At 41.5% G+C, this 18,137-nt stretch overlaps 1 protein-coding gene across 3 annotated transcripts in view; it reads left to right on the top strand.

Moving 5' to 3' along the window:
* The window catches only part of STOX2 (storkhead box 2), a 145,371-nt gene that overhangs the window by 63,652 nt on the left and 63,582 nt on the right, over positions 1 to 18,137 (top strand). The window lies entirely within an intron of this gene.

The raw sequence follows: 18,137 nt of genomic DNA, 5'->3' as shown, positions 1-18,137 counted from the left end.
AAGGGGACGTTTTTGTAGCTGGTGTTGCCCTCCTGTTCATTGCTGCATCTTCACAGAGATGTCTGCGAAATGCGGGTAGCCCCAGTTGCTGCCTTTATTTGCAGAAGATAAGCTCTTAAAATTAAAAACAACAGCAGTAACAAAACACATCCGCAGGAGGTTACTCCAGAAGGAGTCTGAACGCTGCCTTCTCAAGATTCCTGAGAAATTGCTATTTCAGGTGGAAAATACGAAGGAGAGCATAGTAAAAGGAGAGTGTTGGTGTTCAGAGATTCATGAGAGATTTCAGGTATAAATGGGCGCTCAGGAAGGCCTAAAACCACCTTGAAACTGCTGAGGCAGAAGTTTTAATCCTGTGTCCTGCCAGTGTGGGCAGAGCCTGTCACCCAGCATCCAGTCCAGCGTGGCTCTGTGAGTCTGTTCTCAAAGCTTCTGGGACAGGAGGGAGTTCCCTTGGCTTCCTTTTGGAAATAATCCTGACCAGAGCACCAGCCACTGCCTGTGGTGATGGGACTAAAAGGAAACGAGGATGGCCGAGAAACCGTTGTACCTTTGCAGAGGAAAAAAAGCTTTGGATGAAGTGTGAAACACAGAAATTGGTGATGGCTTCCATCTGTGATGTTACTCAAGCCCAGGGAAAGTAACTCCTGTAACTATCTTGAGAACGCCCCGAAATGAATGTATTTTCATTGCTAAATCTGAAGTTGCATACATGCAATCTTTAAAGATAGAGAGGGGTAACTTAAAATTTTTAGTTAGTGGGAAAATTACATGGAATAGAGTCAATTATATTTGAACATGTAGGGGTTTGAAGTCTTGGGACCCATGCATTACTAATGATGAGGTATTTTTTTGTATAGCTGGTAGGGTGAGATTGAAGGAGTATGGACTTGTGCTTGGTATGTCAAGTAACTTGCTATAATTAAATCAAATGCTTTATGCTATTTTTTGATTCTGCAGTGACACTTGCCTTCTGTCGAATAATCCAATACCTTTTTAGATGCAAGTGTTCTATGTTCTAGGAATTCCAGGAAAGGAGTGGTCTTGGTCTTGGTTTGGAGGAAGTGTGTATTCTCCTCTTATAGTACATTCAGTGTAATTATGTTGGGCCTTTGCCTACCTGAGTGTAATTTTGAGATATAGTTTATTTCAAGAACCAGTTGATCATTGGGCATATTTCCAGCATACTAAGTGAGAGTGGAAAGTAAAGGAATCCCTGGCCATAGGTCACACCAGCTTCTTCTGAGCCTTTTGTAAGCATAAAAATCAAGTGAAGAAAGAGACTCTTGCTAAGGATTCATAACTGTCACTTCTCACTGCACCCCCATGTGTACCAAAAAAAGACCATTTAGCGGCAGGGTATGGTGCACGGCATCGGTGAGCTCCCAGTGAAATGTATTTCAGGGGACAGCGGCCTATCCTGTTGGCATTATGTTCTCTGCCCCCTGATTATTTTTGTACATCTATTACACCTAATTATCCGAGCTACGTAACTTGTATTTTTAAGAAGGAAATTGGTTTTCAATATTCACTTTAAAAACTTAGTAGAAAAATCTGAAGCTGTATTTCTTCACTTTTTCTTTTTTGGAGGAAGAAGCCATATATATATATACTTTTATGCCATCATTCAGTATTTCTGAAAACCTGGTTTAGTTAATGACCCAGATCTACGGTGTTTTCTTTTTTTCTTGCATGAAATCCTAAGAAACATTTGTGACCTCTGTAGATGTCTCCAAAGTGATTGAACTCAATAGATATTTCAGTTGGGGGATAATGAAAAGCATCTTTATTAGTATCAAAATAGTCCTTAAAAGTATTCATCTAGAAACTATAGTTTGTTGTTGAAGTGATTGTGTTAAACCCAAACCCTAGCTTGCTGAGTAATTTTTCCTTTCAATATCTTTAAAGATCTTCATTTATCACTTATTACAATATATTCATTATGGAGCTACCATATTGTGGGAGCTCTCTTCTGTTGGTGTATTCAGTGGCACCTAGCACTGTTGGTGTCAGGTGTGTCAAGATAGTAACAGACACAGGCTCCCGTTCTCATAGAGTCTACAGGGTATATGAGCAAAGGAACCGAAAGAAATTCCCTCGGCTTGGGAGGTAGTGTTCCAGGTAAGGAGCTCTCAGCCGTATCTGGAGAGTTAAGGTACATCAGGAGGGGCTTTGTGGGTAGGTCGGCCCTGTAGTTTATCATGCAGACTGGAACACTGGGGCCAGTGATAGGGGGACACTGTTAAGTGCCCCACAAGAGCAGGCATAAGATCCTAGACAAACTGAGACACGTGGTTACCCTACTAGAGGGTTAAAGAATTTGCATGCTATTCAAGAGGCAATAAGCAAGGGACCATAGAAGGTTTTTAATCTAAAACATGATGGAATAAGACTTTGCATTGTGGAAGGTGAAAGGGGAGGCATGGAGACTCGGGAAGGGCTGTTCCAGGGACTCAGGCCTGCAAAAGTGCCAACTTATGCTGGCCGTGGAGAGGCCGAGTGGAGGGCAGCCCCGAGATGCCCTCCGAGACCCAGTGAGGCCTTGGGGAGGGTGGGGTCGGGCGGAGGAGCAGGAAGGGGTGAGTGCAGGATGGCCTGCAGGCTTCTGGGTAAGAGAGAGGCGTCACTTACTGAGACGGAGAAGCTGGGGAGGAGCAGTGGGTTTGGGGCAAGGGCAGCGGTGGGTTCCACTCTGGGTATGTCGCGTTTGAAGTACTTACACAGATACACAAGTGGAGACGTTCATGTGTTATGAGTTAACCTGGTAATCAGCCTGGATAATAGGCTGGTATTGCTACGTGTGGCTTTCATTCTCCATAAAGGTCTTGAACATACAGATTTGCCTTGTTTCACTCAAGGGATCGTGTCAGTCTTGAAAGATCTAGTTACTGTTGTGTGCCAGGTGGAAAGTGTAGTGTGGCTGCTGCTCCTGAAGCAACTTAAATTTGGCTCTGAAGTGGGGAAGCCCCTGCAGCAGCAGAAGCCTGTCAACTAGATGTGGGTGTTTCTGCAGCTTTAGAACTAAAGAAACGTTCCACACGAGAGCTCCTCGTTTGAACAATATTTATAGCCTCTTGGAGATAATACTTCAGAAATACCTAGTATTCATACAGCACTTATTCTAAAGAGTTTGCTCTTATTATCCTTCGGACACACACACGAAGTTGGCAAAAGGCACAGTGACATTCTAAATTTCAATGAAAAAAATACATTAATGACAATGCTTGTGGAGAGCTGTATTGGTTAATGCTTTTATTATCCCAATATTTACATGTTTCATGTGCCTCAGTGTAACAGTTAAGCTCCTGGATAATGTCAAAAGCAGATTATCTGGTTCACGTCCAACATTTCTTTCAATCTGCAGACAGGCACAAATATACCTTTCCTCAACGTATTTTAAGTGATAGTGACTCGTTTTAAATTTGATACTGTAGATTTAGCAAAAGACATACTTGGGAATGGCGTTTCTTAAGCTTGTTTAATCCTACCGAAATTAAAGTGATTGCACAAAAATCTGTACCAGAAAAACAGGAGTTTTATGTCCGTAACGCATTGTGCCCAACTTCTGTGATTACTAACAATTTCAGTTTTGAACACACTGGTTAAGTTGTGAGCATTTCCTGTTCATACCCCACCTCATCCTCCCTTCCCCAAAAGGATGTGAGATGTTTTAGGGAGATAGTCGAATATAATATGAGTTAAAAAAATTAAATAAATGAAAAAATGGACAAAGGGAGAATGAAAGTAGGCAAGTCAAATGAAGGGGGTGGTGTCTTAATAATTCTTAAAAAGAGGATATTGTGCTGGAAGTGACGAGATTAAAACCTGATTCCACCCTGTTTAAAGATTGAAAATATAAATATGACACTTAATTGAACAATCTCTGTCCCTCTCTCCTTAACCTCCTGACCTACCCCCATTCTCTTAATTCAGGAGAAGACTTATTCAAGCACTTTGATTTAAGTTTATAGTCACCTTTTATTTTTTTATAGCCTGTCTTTTATATCTGTCTCCTTTAGTGACTTAGTTATGCAGCACTTAGAGTTAATTCAAACAAATATCCAAGTTCTTTTATTCAACAATTCCCTGAATTAGGGAAGCCTTTCCAACCCTTTTAGCCTCAGTAGACCTCCTCCTATACAACAAATACTTCAGTTTTGCTTCTTTCCCTGTCCAGAAGTGTAATCTTACCTAAACACATAGTTTAAAAAAAAATCAATGCTATCTCATTGTAAAATAAGTGGGAAATGAGAAGAATGTAGTATCATAAAGCAGTATGTATTTTACTATATAAGTGCTTTGCTAGGCTTCACGAGAAGATACCGTGAAGCCGTCAGATGCCTGGCAGGGGACTCGCTGTGCGTGCTCCTGAGGCCACGGCAGCTGCGTTGCATGAGTGGCTCAAACCGTGGTCCCCACTGCCATTGTTGACACAATGTTCTGATATGACGAGTAACTCAAGGCCACGTTTCAAACAAAGCAAAGTTTGTTGCATGCCTAGTTGTAATCCTAGAAAATGCAGTGTTTATTAACGCTGAGCAAAACAGTTTTGTGTTTATTTGCGAAATGGCGTTCTAAGTGCAAGTAGTTACAAATGAGTATGTCGCAGAATGGGTGTCCAGCAGGACATGGGGAAGGAAGCCCACGGAGGAAGATGCGTTCTGGGGGTCTGCCCCGTGCAGTCAGGGCCTCCCAGCGTCCCCGGAACTTCATCCACTGAACCCAGCGGCACCCTCACTCTTGTCTGGCGCTGCTCTGATCCTGAGAAGAAGAAGAAGAGGGAGGGGAAGGGAAGCAATTGAAGTTTGTGTTTAGGTTCCTCGTTCTCTGAGGCCTGGAATGTAGCACTTGGGGTTCAGCTCCCCAGAGAATTAAAGGGTTCGATAAATCTACCTGCCTGTTCCAGAAGAAATAGAAGGGAAACAGGTGAAAGGCGTGAAAGGTGGGGTGAGCAGTCAGAGGCGGGGCGCAGGAAGGGCAGAGCGCTTTGGTTGCTGGCGGAAGCCAAGCCACACCGAATCCTAGCCCTGGCCCTTGCTGGCCTCATGGTCTGGAAAAATCCTTTTAAACTTAGCGAGTCTTTTTCTCCTCCCGGATCACCACTTGGTATGCGTCCTTTATGGGGTCGTCAGTTAATGGGAGATAATGGGATGATAATCTCCTAAAGGAACTGACCTTCCCGGGGCCCAGGGTGTACTTCAGAATTGCTGGTGGCCTCCGCGGTCCTCCCCCGCCCCCTATAGATTTATAATGATGTGTTTGCATTTCCAGGGAGGGAATGTGAAAGTAAGGATCAGATGAAGTTTCTTTCTAGGCTCTTAATTTTTAGGTTCTTCATGGTTCGGGAGATACATGGTACACTAGAGGCCCCGAAGGAACCTGAATTTTTATTGAAAGGAATCGTCTGCATTCCAGACTGAGATTTTTCACTTCAAACATTCCTTGGAGAGAAGAGGTTATTTTTTAAAATTACAAAAGAAATGCTTTGCTGAACTTTTGTAAATAAACTTAGACCTGAAATCCTCACCACCCCTGTCCAGCTACCCCAGGAAAAGCAGCTGTCCGTGGAGTTTAAACTCAGGGACGACTCCAGCGTCCTCCTCCTTGGCAAGGAGATCCTTCCCTCCGCCTTGTCTGTGCGAAAGGGAAACTTTCTCATCCGTCCGGTGAAGCCATCCTGGCGTTCAATGTCCACCTGATTTTGCTCATTCTCATTGCTTCCGCCCAGCTTTTCTTTGTCTAGAGGGCTGAGACTGATGTGCATCACTTTCCATTTCTCCTCTAAGGGTTCTGCCTTTTTTTTTTCCCCCCACACAGTGAGTAATGAATTTATGGAATAAACTCTTTTACTTAACTGTAATAAATTATTATGCTTTATTGTAAGGTCTTCTGGTGGGGTGTTTTCTGTTGTTGTTTTGTTTTTGTATAAGAAAGTTGCCAAAAATGGCAAATACTGACCAAAGCATTGAAATTGTGATTATTACACAAGAGCATTCTGTGGGCAGAACTGTGTCTCAAGGCCATAAGTAAAAAAAAAACCAGGTTATGAGAAACTAAGAACTTTTTCGAGTACACTTAGACATAAATAAGTTCATTTAAAGAAGGAATTGAGGTGCATGAGCTTCTATAAGACTTAGATTTACCAGCCTGCTTGTAATTGTGCACCACGTGTGACAGTTTGTCTAATTTCATAATTTTGTGCAGCATTATTTCTTGCAACCACTGACATTCCTTGTAAATGCTGTGTTACCTTATTTCCATTATAACTAATGATTGAAAAGAGTTTTGTAAGAGAGAGCAAATGTTAAACATTTAGAGAGGTAATTTTGTGGCCAGGAGATTGATGCTTTTGTGTATTATGAGTTGTGTACTTTGAGTTTTCATTACAAGGCATTATCTTACTCATTTTAACAAACTTTGAGTAGGCATCCTAAGTAAGGAGGGAAATAATCATGACAGTTATCTTGAACTTGTATATGCATATGCTTTTATGCTCTCAGAGCAGTGCATGGATATCTTTGATGCACAGCTAAAGTATCCCTTGGTGGGGATGTGATGATCTTTGTTCTGTTTGATGGACATTCACTGGGCTTTTTCCATCCCTGAGTCATGCCGCACCTAAGAGAAAGCTTAGTTACATGCCAGGAAATTCCAAACACATTGAAATTATTTCATGTAAATGTTCCTTCAGCTGAGATAAAAACTGATCACATTAAAAAATATTATCAATCCAGAATTCTCCTAGTGAATTTCAATGCCCCATTTAGACATAGCTTTCTTGAAAGGCTGTAATAAATTCTGCACCTGCCTTGAAGGAGAGAGTTTCCCGTGGAGTGGACTATGCCTTCTAGCCTTAGTCCCAGCACCTGGGAAGCCGGAAGCCTCTTCCTTTGTTAGGTGAGGCCAGGGTGTTTTTGTTTCAGAGCTACTCAGAGTGGGATCGGGGACAGGTCCAGAAGGGCTTGCATTAAGCAATGGGGAGTAGGCATGTCAGTTATACCTCAAGAAAGCTGAAGTAAAACAAACAAGCAAAAGGCAATAGTCTTCTTTTGAAGGCAGAATTAGAAATGGTGTTAATCAAGGCCACCTGAAACATCATCTTGTCTCTTGCCATATACTTAAATTCGTATTCAGTTTGTGAGTTATATGACTATAGACAATGAAATCAGTTATAAAAATAGAAAAATATCCATCACCTCCCAAAGATTCCTCCTGCCCTCTTATTATTATTGTGTGTGTGTGTGTGTGTGTGTGTGTGTGTGGTAAGAAGACTTGACATTGGGTCTATGTCTTGGCAAATCTTTAAGTATATAGTACAGTGGCGGTAACTCTAGACATGCTGTTCCCGGGTATGTACTTATCTCCAGAACCATCAAGTTGTACATATTAAACATGGGCGGTCTTTTGTTTGTCAGCCAGACCTCAATAAAGTGGTTTAAAATATAAAAACAACGTGCTGACAGCAGACATCTACCAGCTGAGAGCAGTTTGACATTCAGGCAGCATCCAAGCTGTTACCCGTGGGCTGTCGGACTGAGTTCGCAGGTGGTATGGGCTGCAGAGAGGAGGGGGCCTCCTGAGGACCCACCCCATTCTAAGATTCATTTCTTAGAATGTTTCTGAACCCAAAAGGCCACAGAATCTGGATACCATTTGTTTCATTGATAGATGATTTAAACTAAGCTCTTACTTTACTGGATAATTTGGTGGCATTGACTACTGATAAAAGATTAAAGACGAGTTTGAAAGTATAGCATCTCTGGCCTTATTTTGACTGAAAGTTTAAAAAGAGAATCCAAGCTTGCTGAATTACTTTAAAATCTTTTCTGTTGCCATGAACATGTGAGACTGGTTTCTCTCCTATGACTGTTACTAACAAAACACAGAAGCATTTTAGATATGATTCACTTATGCTTGCAAGTAGCCCTGTCACGGTCCAGTTTAGATTAGTAACTTAGCAAGCAAGAAGTAAGCTCATTTGTCACATTAAAAACTTTATTGATAAACTTAGTTTGCTCTGAGAATGCATACAGACATTTAATATGGGGAATATTATTTCTCTCATAAGTTTCATTTTGTGACAATTACAAAAAGACAAAGAATTACAAGTGTAATAGCATTTTTCTAAATGAATGGTCTATGATCCCACTTTTGATGAACCATGTGCAATGTCTGTCTTTTTCCTGTTTTGTTTGTCCTGATTGTATTTGTCAAAAGGTAATTTTCTATCTGATAGAATGACAATTTGGAAAAAATGGAAAGTGAAAACATTGGGGCTCGCTCTTTTTGTTTTTTATTTCATTTTCCCACAATAATTCATTGTTACTATACTTTACTATTTAAAGTATCCTTTGCACTGTTACACGGAGCCCATTGGAAACTGAGGAAGGAAGCAGTATTTGGTTTATAAGCACATTTTACAAACACTCCTTTTTCTGAGTTTCTAGTGAATGTGCTTTTACCTTCTTATTTTCCTGATGTGGGGTGCCCACCATTTTTTCTGTTCTTTTTAAATAAAGGTAGACTTTGTTCCAAAGTTATTTTTCTATCGGTTAGTTTATAGTAAGAATCTATTTTATTCCCGGAGATTGTTCTTTCAAATGCCATGGCCTCTGTGGGATAAATTTGGTGTTGATCGCTCCTGCCTACGGTGGAGACAACATTCTTCCTGATGTAGGATAAGTGTTTTGAAAGGCATTTTAAATGATTGAACTAGCCTTGAATTTGTAACACTAGTTGTTACATTGTATCAGCTCTGATTTCAAATGCTGGTCTCTTAATAGCCTACTCATGATAAATATTTTTTCTTTAAATGAATTAATTTAAAAATGAGAGCAGTGTGATAAAATAGTTCAAAAGAGTCAGCTCCTTGCTATATACTGCTTTCAGATGTTGGGCTCCTAAAGGTTGTCCGTAATTAACCAGATAATTTGGATTTTTAAGTGATTTGTAGCGAACTTATTCATGTGGTGACTTGAACCCAAGGATGGTGTAGTAGTTTCCTGTGGTTTCCATAGCAACATACCATAAGCCTGGAGGCTAGCACCCACAGAAATGGATTCTCTCTCAGTTCTAGAGACCAGAGGTCTGAATGGAGTGCCCACAGGGCCCGGCTGGTTCTGAAGTGCCCACAGGGTTCTGAAGGCTCCGGGACTGACTCCTCGCCTCTGCCAGCTTCCGGGGGCTCCAGCCTTCTCTGGCCCGTGGCTGCCTCACTCCAGTCTCTGCCTCTGTGTTCACACGGCCACCTCCTCTTCTGTTTCTCATAAGGACACATGTCATTGGATTTAGAGCCCAGGGGTAAGTCCAGGATGATCTTCTCACCTAAAGATCCTTCATCACATCCACAAAGACCCTTTTTTCAATAAGGGGCCGCTCACTGGTTCTGGAGGTTAGGACTTAAACATTTCCTTTTGGAGTCCACCACTCAGTCCCCTACGGAGGGTGACAGATTTTTTTATCATGACCGAGCATCTCTTGAGTGTTCTATATAATTGCTATTGTGGCTGCTGGAGTGGCGGAGCAGGGTGGAGTGAAGGGTGCCAGCTCTGGGGTAGACAGTCCTGGCTTTGAGTTCAGGTTCTTGTGTCCTGCTAGCTCTGGGACCTGGGGGCAAGCTTCATCCCCACTTCCTCCTCTGCACAATGACATGGTGACGAGATGTCATATTCCTGCAAATCCTGAACATTGTGATAGATACATCCAGGGGGGATCATATATGTGATCATTCCCTCATTTGAAGGTACATGTTTCTAACATTGGTGAAATCAAGGTGCCCCTTGAACTCAATCACTGGTTCCCTGGCTTTGTTGATTCAGAGTACCTTTCATGCCTCAGTAATTTTTTCATGGTCTTCTTAAGCTAAAAGACATACCATGTTGTTCTGCTGACTAAGTAGTTAGGTCCAAGTGGCTAAGTAAGTATTTAAGTGATATCCCAACAACTTAGTAGCAATTTGGAAAGTATATATGTTTTTTTATTCTTCAATATCTCCAGTTGCTTACTAAGGAGATGCATAACCTCTCAAACTGGACACATCACATGATGTGCGTTAAGTACTGAGCATGGTCCCTAGCACAGAAGGCTTCAGCAGATGGAATTAATATTATTAAGTTTATGCACTGTGCATTAAAAAGCCCTATACCAGAAGGAACACAAAGTTAAAATCTAAATCAATAGATTGTGAATGTTTTATTGTAAACTTTGGCTGAAGATAGAAATCAAGACTTCTGTGCAACAAGAGACATGATGATTTCCTTGCTGACGTTTGGCATATTGTCATGCCTGGCAACCTCCTATGGCTCTTCAGTTACTCGATTGCACATGTGTTGAAGGATCCGTCCTCAACCCATTAAAAAGCACTGTATGGTCCTCAGGGGTATTTAGCACATCAAAAGTGTCTTGAAACCCTGAAGGATCAGTAAGTAATTGGCCTTCTTGCCTCATGTGTCAACAGCAGAGGAATCTTTGATTTTGGCTCAATCAGTGTAATTCTGATGTTAACAGATCAGCAGCCAGCAGTTAAGTAAATTTTGACACCGAGTAGACTTGTCAACCAGGGCACAATCTGGTTTACTTTGATTGATCAACCAGCTTGTTTCCTTTTAGATCAGGCATTTGCAAACCGCTCTTTAAAAACATTTGTGATACACATATGTACAAAGCTTCTTGCTCAAAAAAAACAAGAAGACAAAAGCAAAATCTGCTTAGCTAATTGTAGAATGCTCACGACTCACCCTGTGCAAACGGACTTCAGGCGGTTAGACTTGGGTGTCATGCATTTGCTGGAGGTTCACTAAGGGGCCTCTGATTCTTCTGAGCTCATATCCATGAGATACCTACACTTCCCTCATTCATTTTTGTGCCCTATACCCAAAATCCTCTAGTTCACCAGCTCCCCTTCAAATATATTCTTCCTTTTCTTAAAAAAAAAAAAAAAGATTCCATATTGGGTAATTTGCATTTGTAAACTGACATTTTGAGGCATTCAGAAAAGAGGGGAAAAAAAGCTCTCGTTTGTGAAATACAGGCTAGCTACTCTTCCAGCCTGAGCACACAGGTGTCAGTCAGGACCCTAATGGAACTACACAGCTAGTGCAAGTTTGAATGGAGAGACAGACGACATTAATAAGGCTTTTCTCTATCATGTTGTTTTTTTAAAAAAAACATCTCTTTTAATAGTTTCCTTTTGAAAGCAATTCTTATGGACCTGCAGTTAGTTATTATTACTATCCTAGTCAAATGCTTTTGTGTCAAAGAAACAGGCCTCTGTCTTTGTATTGCTATATGGCCATCACTCACCAGTCCATCTGACCGCTGGGGCTCTGAATTCCCCTTCTGGAAGTAATAATTTAAAGCTTGTCTGGGAAAATATATAAATCTGGGATGCAAATGGCTTTTAGGATTGTGTAAAAAAAGGCAATGGGAGATTCCAAATTTAATAAGGTTCATTACTGCAGATGAACGTTTAGGCTGGAAGAGAGCGGTGATCCTTTGTTATTAAATATATGTAATCATTTGACATTCATTGTTGGTACAGGATATGATGAGGCAGTGACCCTGTGTTTGCAAAGCTGACAATCCAGAGATACTTTCTTTACGAACAGAACGAGTAGCTAGTTGTTTAATTGATGAACTTACCTAACCTAACACTTCTTTAAAATCTAAAATATTTTATTTCAACTGAAAACAACTTTTTGATGTAGGGCCAGGGACTCTTCTCTGCATGTGAGTCTGTGTCGTCTTTCTTGAATGAATCATACCTATAATATATCATCTGTGATTTATCAGTTTCTGTGAAGAGGTTGAAAATGAGTTAATTCTTGAAACTGGGTGGTAGGTACTTGGGGGTTCAGCCCACTCTCCTGTCCACTTTTGAACATTTGGAATTTTCCATGTTAAAAATGTTTTTCAAATAAAAATGTGAAGAAATAGATCAAGAATTTGAACATTTGAGGAGAAATAGAAGTGCTGAATCATTTTTGAGTTGTATGATATTTTAAAAAATTCTACCCAGGAGATCTACTAAACTGACTAGACTGAGCCCAATACCCCTGCACCTTCACCGAAGTGCCATGGATTCAAAGATGTGTGAACACCAGCACTGCCTTTGAGAAATCCATGGCTTGGTGCATAAAAGATAAACCTATAAACCCATAAAATTACATTATGGTGTCATAAATGTTCTAAGAGAATATATATACATACATATATATATATATATATATATATATATATATATATATATATATATAGAGAGAGAGAGAGAGAGAGAGAGAGAGAGAGAGAGAGAGAGAGAGAGACAGACAGACAGACAGACAGACAGACAGACAGACAGACAGCCAGACAGTAGAAAATGAAAACATTCTAGAAAATTAGGGAATGCATCACAGAATAGTTCATCATACTCAACCAAAAAATTGTTATTTATCAGTTCATCCCTCTTGCAAAGTGAATGGCTGGCCTGGTTGTGCAGAGTGAACACTGAAGCTGCCCTACTCCTCCACATTCCAGAAAATACTCCTTCCTTTGAGTACCAGTGCTTAACTGGAATAGCTCCCGTAGTACTGGTATGTGAGTCTTCCCGACTCCGGTGAATACTCAAAATACTGCATTAAGATGATCTCGTTACTCATCAGGTATTTACTGAACATGCATTTAAAATATATGGGTAAAAACAGTCATTTAAATCTAAGTTACCTATTACATTTGAGCACCAAGATGTCTACTATTAAAGAATGTTTGGAAGAATGTATTTATTCAACATATTATGAAACTGCCCTATTATAAACCTGCCTTCTATTCATTCAACAAATATTTATCTAATATTTACCATGTCCAGACTGGTACCTCAACAAAGACGATAGATATGTGACAGAACGATCCACAGTAGGATGCCATTTAGCTCAGTCTTTTATTTTGCACCTAAAAATAGCACATATCCGTTACACATGCATTTACGTATGTGAAAGTGTTTTACGTGTACTGGAAGGATTGACATGAGGTTCATGAGAGTGATTGCCTCTGGATATGGACACAATGGAGGCACCACTTTTACATGAAGGATTATTTTTTTTCTAGAGAAAAGATGATGACAGATTTCAACAATTGCCAATTTGGGGTGATGGCTATGCAGGTGTTCACTATTTTCAAATTTTCTCGTGTGTTTGCAAAATTTCTGCACAAAGGGAGAACACAGGAGAGTCCCAGTGGCAGAATTTGGGGGAGACCAAAGGCAGATCCCATTTTAGCTGAGGGGAGCGAGTTGTGACAGTTCAGCCATTCGTTGGTGAGCAGCAAGTGCACAGTGGCTTATTGATTATTGGTGGATTAGAGTGATTTATTTATTTATTTGAAACAATAAATACTTAACCTTTAGATTTTGCAGGTCATTTCCAGGTTGCATCTATATTTTGAGTGAACGTTAGTTGTGCTCAAGCGCTGACAGGAGTAGCTGCCATGTCTACAGGCCTACATTTAAAAAGGAACCCACGGCCTTTCTTGGGAGAAAAAGTTCTGTAGAAGCATAGAAGTTTTCGATTTTCTTGGGAGAGTGTGCATGTTGCACAGTGCTGGGGAAAACCAGGTAATGTGGCCCAGCAAAGTTATGTTACATCCCTGGAGTCAAAGCATACGTACCATTTTAAAGGCCACTAAAGGACACTGTAATTTAGGTTCTGAATACGACTTCGAGATAATCTCATGTCCTCATTCAGGATATCCTCTGTCTTTGGTCTGTTTTGCAAGGGTACGTCATTTCCTCCTGCCTTATTGAGAACTGCAGTCACCCTGTCCTCCTTTTAGAATATATTTCTGTAAGCCCTTTACAAACTTCAGTCATGAAATTTTTAATGTTCTAAATTTGAATAATACATTTTGAGTGTAGCTCCATGGCTCCCTAAGGACTACAGGTGTTTAAATGGAACAATTTAAAATATTTTCTGGGTAAATGGGTACTCAGGGTAAATGATTTGGGGACGGGCGCTGTCATGTTCCCTAGATATAACTGGTCTTGTTGTAAAACGAATAAATACGAGGTATTGGCTGACTTCAAGGTAACGACTTTGTCATAGTTCCAAATGACATCTCAGTGTTTAATAACAGAGCAGTGTAGCATTGCAGTTAAAATCCTGGGCTTTCTAGTCAGACTAGCTTGATTTCCAAGTCCTGAATCCATCATTTCTTTGCTGTGTGAGCTCAGCCGACTAACGTGCCTTTATTTAGCCTTCATTTCTTCATTTGTAGAATAGCTATTGGCAGAACACTTCAGAGATTGTCATTGTGATGGTTACGTGAGATTATGTATGTGAGAAGTGCCAAGCACATACCAAGAGCCTGGTTAGGAATACTTAGCTGTTGGTCTGAGCGCTTACTGTATTGTGTAGTCTGTGCCCTCTCATACGGTATACGTCCCTGCACATGCGCTGTTCGGTTCCACGGATTTGGTCATACCCAGAAACCCGCCCTCCCACGCGCCATGCATTAGTTGCTGGCTCTGCGCTTCTGTCTCCGTCGGTTAAAAGCAGGTACTAACAGTCCCACCCTTGCTGGGTGGTTGCGAGGATCAGAGGAAGTGCTAGCTGCCTCACGCTTCAGTACTCATAGCTACCCTCTCTGTTTTGCTATTACACACACTGTTTTCTTTGCTCGAAATGCCATCTCATTCTCTCCTGGCCACCTTCTCTGTTGCGTGTTCAGGGTTCTTCCAACAGAGTTTACTGTTCCCTCATGTGTGTCCCAGAGCCATCATGTAGGTACTAAGGTAGCAGTCGGCATATTGTATTATAATTCTTTGGCTTTTTACTTGATTCTCTGTTATCCTGAGTTGTAACAAGCTACCATTTAAGGGTAAGTAGAGAGAGATGTATAACGAGTATGTGCAGCCTTATTTCCTTTCAAAAGTAGAAGCCAATAGGTAGACAATTTTTAGGTTTCGCTTTAAATTGATACGTAGCCTTTCACAATTGGCAGGCAGAGTGTTGTCCAGTCGAGTTCCACATTGCTGTTGGTCAGGTCGACACACAGTTTGGGGAAGACTCACCAGGCAGAGACTCCCAGGCTGATGGGCTAGTCACCGTCTAAGCTCTGGACAAGCTACAAACTTACAAATGCTTTGTTATTTAAACAGAGATACTGAGATCTAACCTAACCAGGTTACTGTTACGATAATGAGAGAATGTGTCAAGTGCTGTCCCTGGTGCTTAGGTGCTCACTGAATCTTAGATGTTTGCTTCCCTTCTCCCAGTTTACTCTTCCTTGAATAAGATGCGAATTCCTAGAGAACATGAGAAAAACAATACATGTGATACCTGCTATCTAAAGTTCTGTGCATGGTGGTTGTACAGTTCCATAATGTTCTGAATGTCCAAAAGGGGAAATTGAAGATCTTGGTGTCCTATGTGGGATGAAGTGGTGTTCACAGCTATGAGCCAGACCTCGTTATCAGGTGCCAGAGGAGGAAGGAGAAATGCAGTGTTCAAGGAGAGAAGGTAATCTCAGAAATGATTTCAAGTCGTAAACACTTAGGAGCCAAATTACTAAACTCAGGTTCTAAATTAGGCAAGTTCTTCAAGAATCACAGCATTAATTCTTTAAATGTGAGAATTCAACAGTGTCATTCTTTTGTTTCCTTCATCTTTAACTTCAAGAAACTGCCATTATAATCCCAGTATTTTGTATTTGTGATCTGCTTTACTTTCTTAATTTTAGTATCAGTGAATTTCAGATATATTTGTGTTTTTAAATCATACTTCTTTATTGAGTTCCTCTTGCTCTTTCATGCTGAGGGTCTTAGACATTTAGAAATTCAGCCCAGTTATTGTTTATACTTTGTGCTTTCAACATGTGGGTGCCCTGTTTCTTTCAGCACTTACGTCCACCTCGTGCCATGTGACCTCTCCCCACTTTTCTCACGTAGTGTACCTCTCAGGGGTTTAAGGCCTCCTGACGGTAGTTAATAACCTGAATTAAAAATCATAATATTTTCATTTGGGTGTGCTCCTCTCACCGTTGTACAGCATTTTTATTATATTTGATTAATGTGCTAACTGCCTTCCGCTTACTAAATTACATCACTGTTTCGTAGAGAGGGTAGGTGAAGCAACTCCATTAGTTTTTTTTCTTCTCCAGGCAGACAAAGACACTTCATTCATCCGTATGCTCAGGACATGTTTATGGAGATTGCCGTGGGCCTGGCGGTGGTCTGGGGACTGGGGGTCATTTGCAGGTATCTGCTGGTGAGAAAAGGTCCTTCATTTAGTGGTAGAGAGACAGACTCAAACGTGAAGGAAACAAAGCAGACTACTCTGAAATTCAGAAGAAGGGAACCTGACCGAGGTGGGACTCCGGACAGAGAGCACAGGGGCCGCCAGTGGGCACTCCTGAGGAGATGCAGGCAGGCAGGGTGGGGAGGAGGCTGGGCCACAGGAAGTCGCTGGGCGGCCCCTCAGTTAGGCAAACGGCCTGATGAGGCTTTTGTAGAAGATCCCTCTGTCCCGAGGAGATGGGATGGCATGAAGCTAGAAGCTGGGGCTGTGACAGGGAATAAGACCTCATATCCCCCAGGAACTTCCAGGGCACTGGGGCCGCCAGATAGGCAGAAGGGCAGCCGTGAGAGGGCGATTTCAGGAGCTCCAAGTCTGCACGGTCCCAGGACAGGAGGAGAGCGTGGTGCTGTGAGGTGGTGGCTGGCTTCGGTGTAAGGCACCCGCCACCCCATGTCCAGGAGTTTTTACTTTTAGTAAATAGAGCAAAGGGGAGCAATTGAAAGGCTTTCCTCAGGGGACTGGCATGGCCACGCTGAGGCCCCTCACAAAGCCCCCTGTCCTTCTTGTGGACATAGGCTGGGGGTGCCGGGGAGGGAAGGGGAGAAGGCTGGAGTAGGGAAAGCACCACCCTGCCTCTTGGCAGGTAGCCTCGGCAGGAAGATGGTCTCTTACCCTATTTCTAGAAAGGAGGTGATTGACTGCTTTCATTGTCCAATGCTTTGCCCATAACCCTTTTTAGTTTTTGCACATTAAAGCAGTTTTATCTTCTCTGAGATCAACAACACAGGGTTTCTAGACTCTCCTCAAAAAACTTCGGTACTGAAAGAATGTATTGATGAGTTTTCTCAAAAGGCAAGAGAAGCAAATGAATGTAAAATAACCCAAGTCATGCACAGTTTCAAAACAGGAAAAGGGCTGCAGAAACCCACGCGCTACTGTTGTTAAAGAAAGTTTTCTAACAGAAATCTTATGATGTAGATTCATTACATGTACTTTAAAAACCATAATATGTCCCATTTCACAGATCACCTGTGGTCTTCTAAACATAAGAGTATTCTTCTAAATGTAAGAGTGAGGAATCTATTACTTATTTGATCTTTGTTTGGCAGACTTTATATTGGAGCTTTTTCTTGGTGCTGGATTACTTGAAATTACCCATATGATCATTTTCAAAAGCTTTTATGGATCTCATCAATACCTATCAGGTCCTTTTTCACAAAAGGAATTTAGGGGAGTTTTTCTATTAAAGAATATTTTCACCACTTTGAAAATTTGGAGACTCCTTAAATTGTCAAAATTAACAGGGTAAATGAAAAGGGAATTGTAAAGGCTCTGAAATAGGAGGAGAAAAATGAATCTACGCTCATAGCTCCCAGCATGTGTCATGGCAGCGTGGGCCTCTTGAGTGAGTTCCATGGTCAAATTAGTTTGGGGAATGCGGGCTTAAAGTTAAACGATTTCCTTCACTGCAGGACTGTGTAGAGCCATAAACATGCTAATGTGCATGTGACTCCCAACAGTGTGTAGTGTGTCTCAGGCTGATTTCACCACAAAACTTTTTTTTTTAAGACATGTTTCCTGGGACTAGTGGTTTTTTTTTTGGAATTTACTTTGGAAATGCTGATCTTTCATGTGGGGTGCTGAGGGGAAGTAGGTACAGGAACTCCCCTCCTGGCCCCAGACCTCTTTACCCCTTTATGGCCTTACACTGTAGTTGCCTAATTATTGCCACCTTCCCTGGGAGGCCCTGGAGGGCAGGGGTGTTTCTTGGGCATGTTCCCCTGTAGCAATCCCAGGGTCCCACCTCTACTAGTGTGAGTAATAGTTTACTGGATGGAGCATTTTTTCTGTGCCACATGCTATTATATAGTT

The sequence above is a fragment of the Manis javanica genome, chromosome 12, assembly GCF_040802235.1.
Source record: "Manis javanica isolate MJ-LG chromosome 12, MJ_LKY, whole genome shotgun sequence".
In the NCBI taxonomy this organism is placed as follows: Eukaryota; Metazoa; Chordata; class Mammalia; order Pholidota; family Manidae; genus Manis; species Manis javanica.
This window is presented reverse-complemented; position numbering and strand designations above follow the sequence as displayed.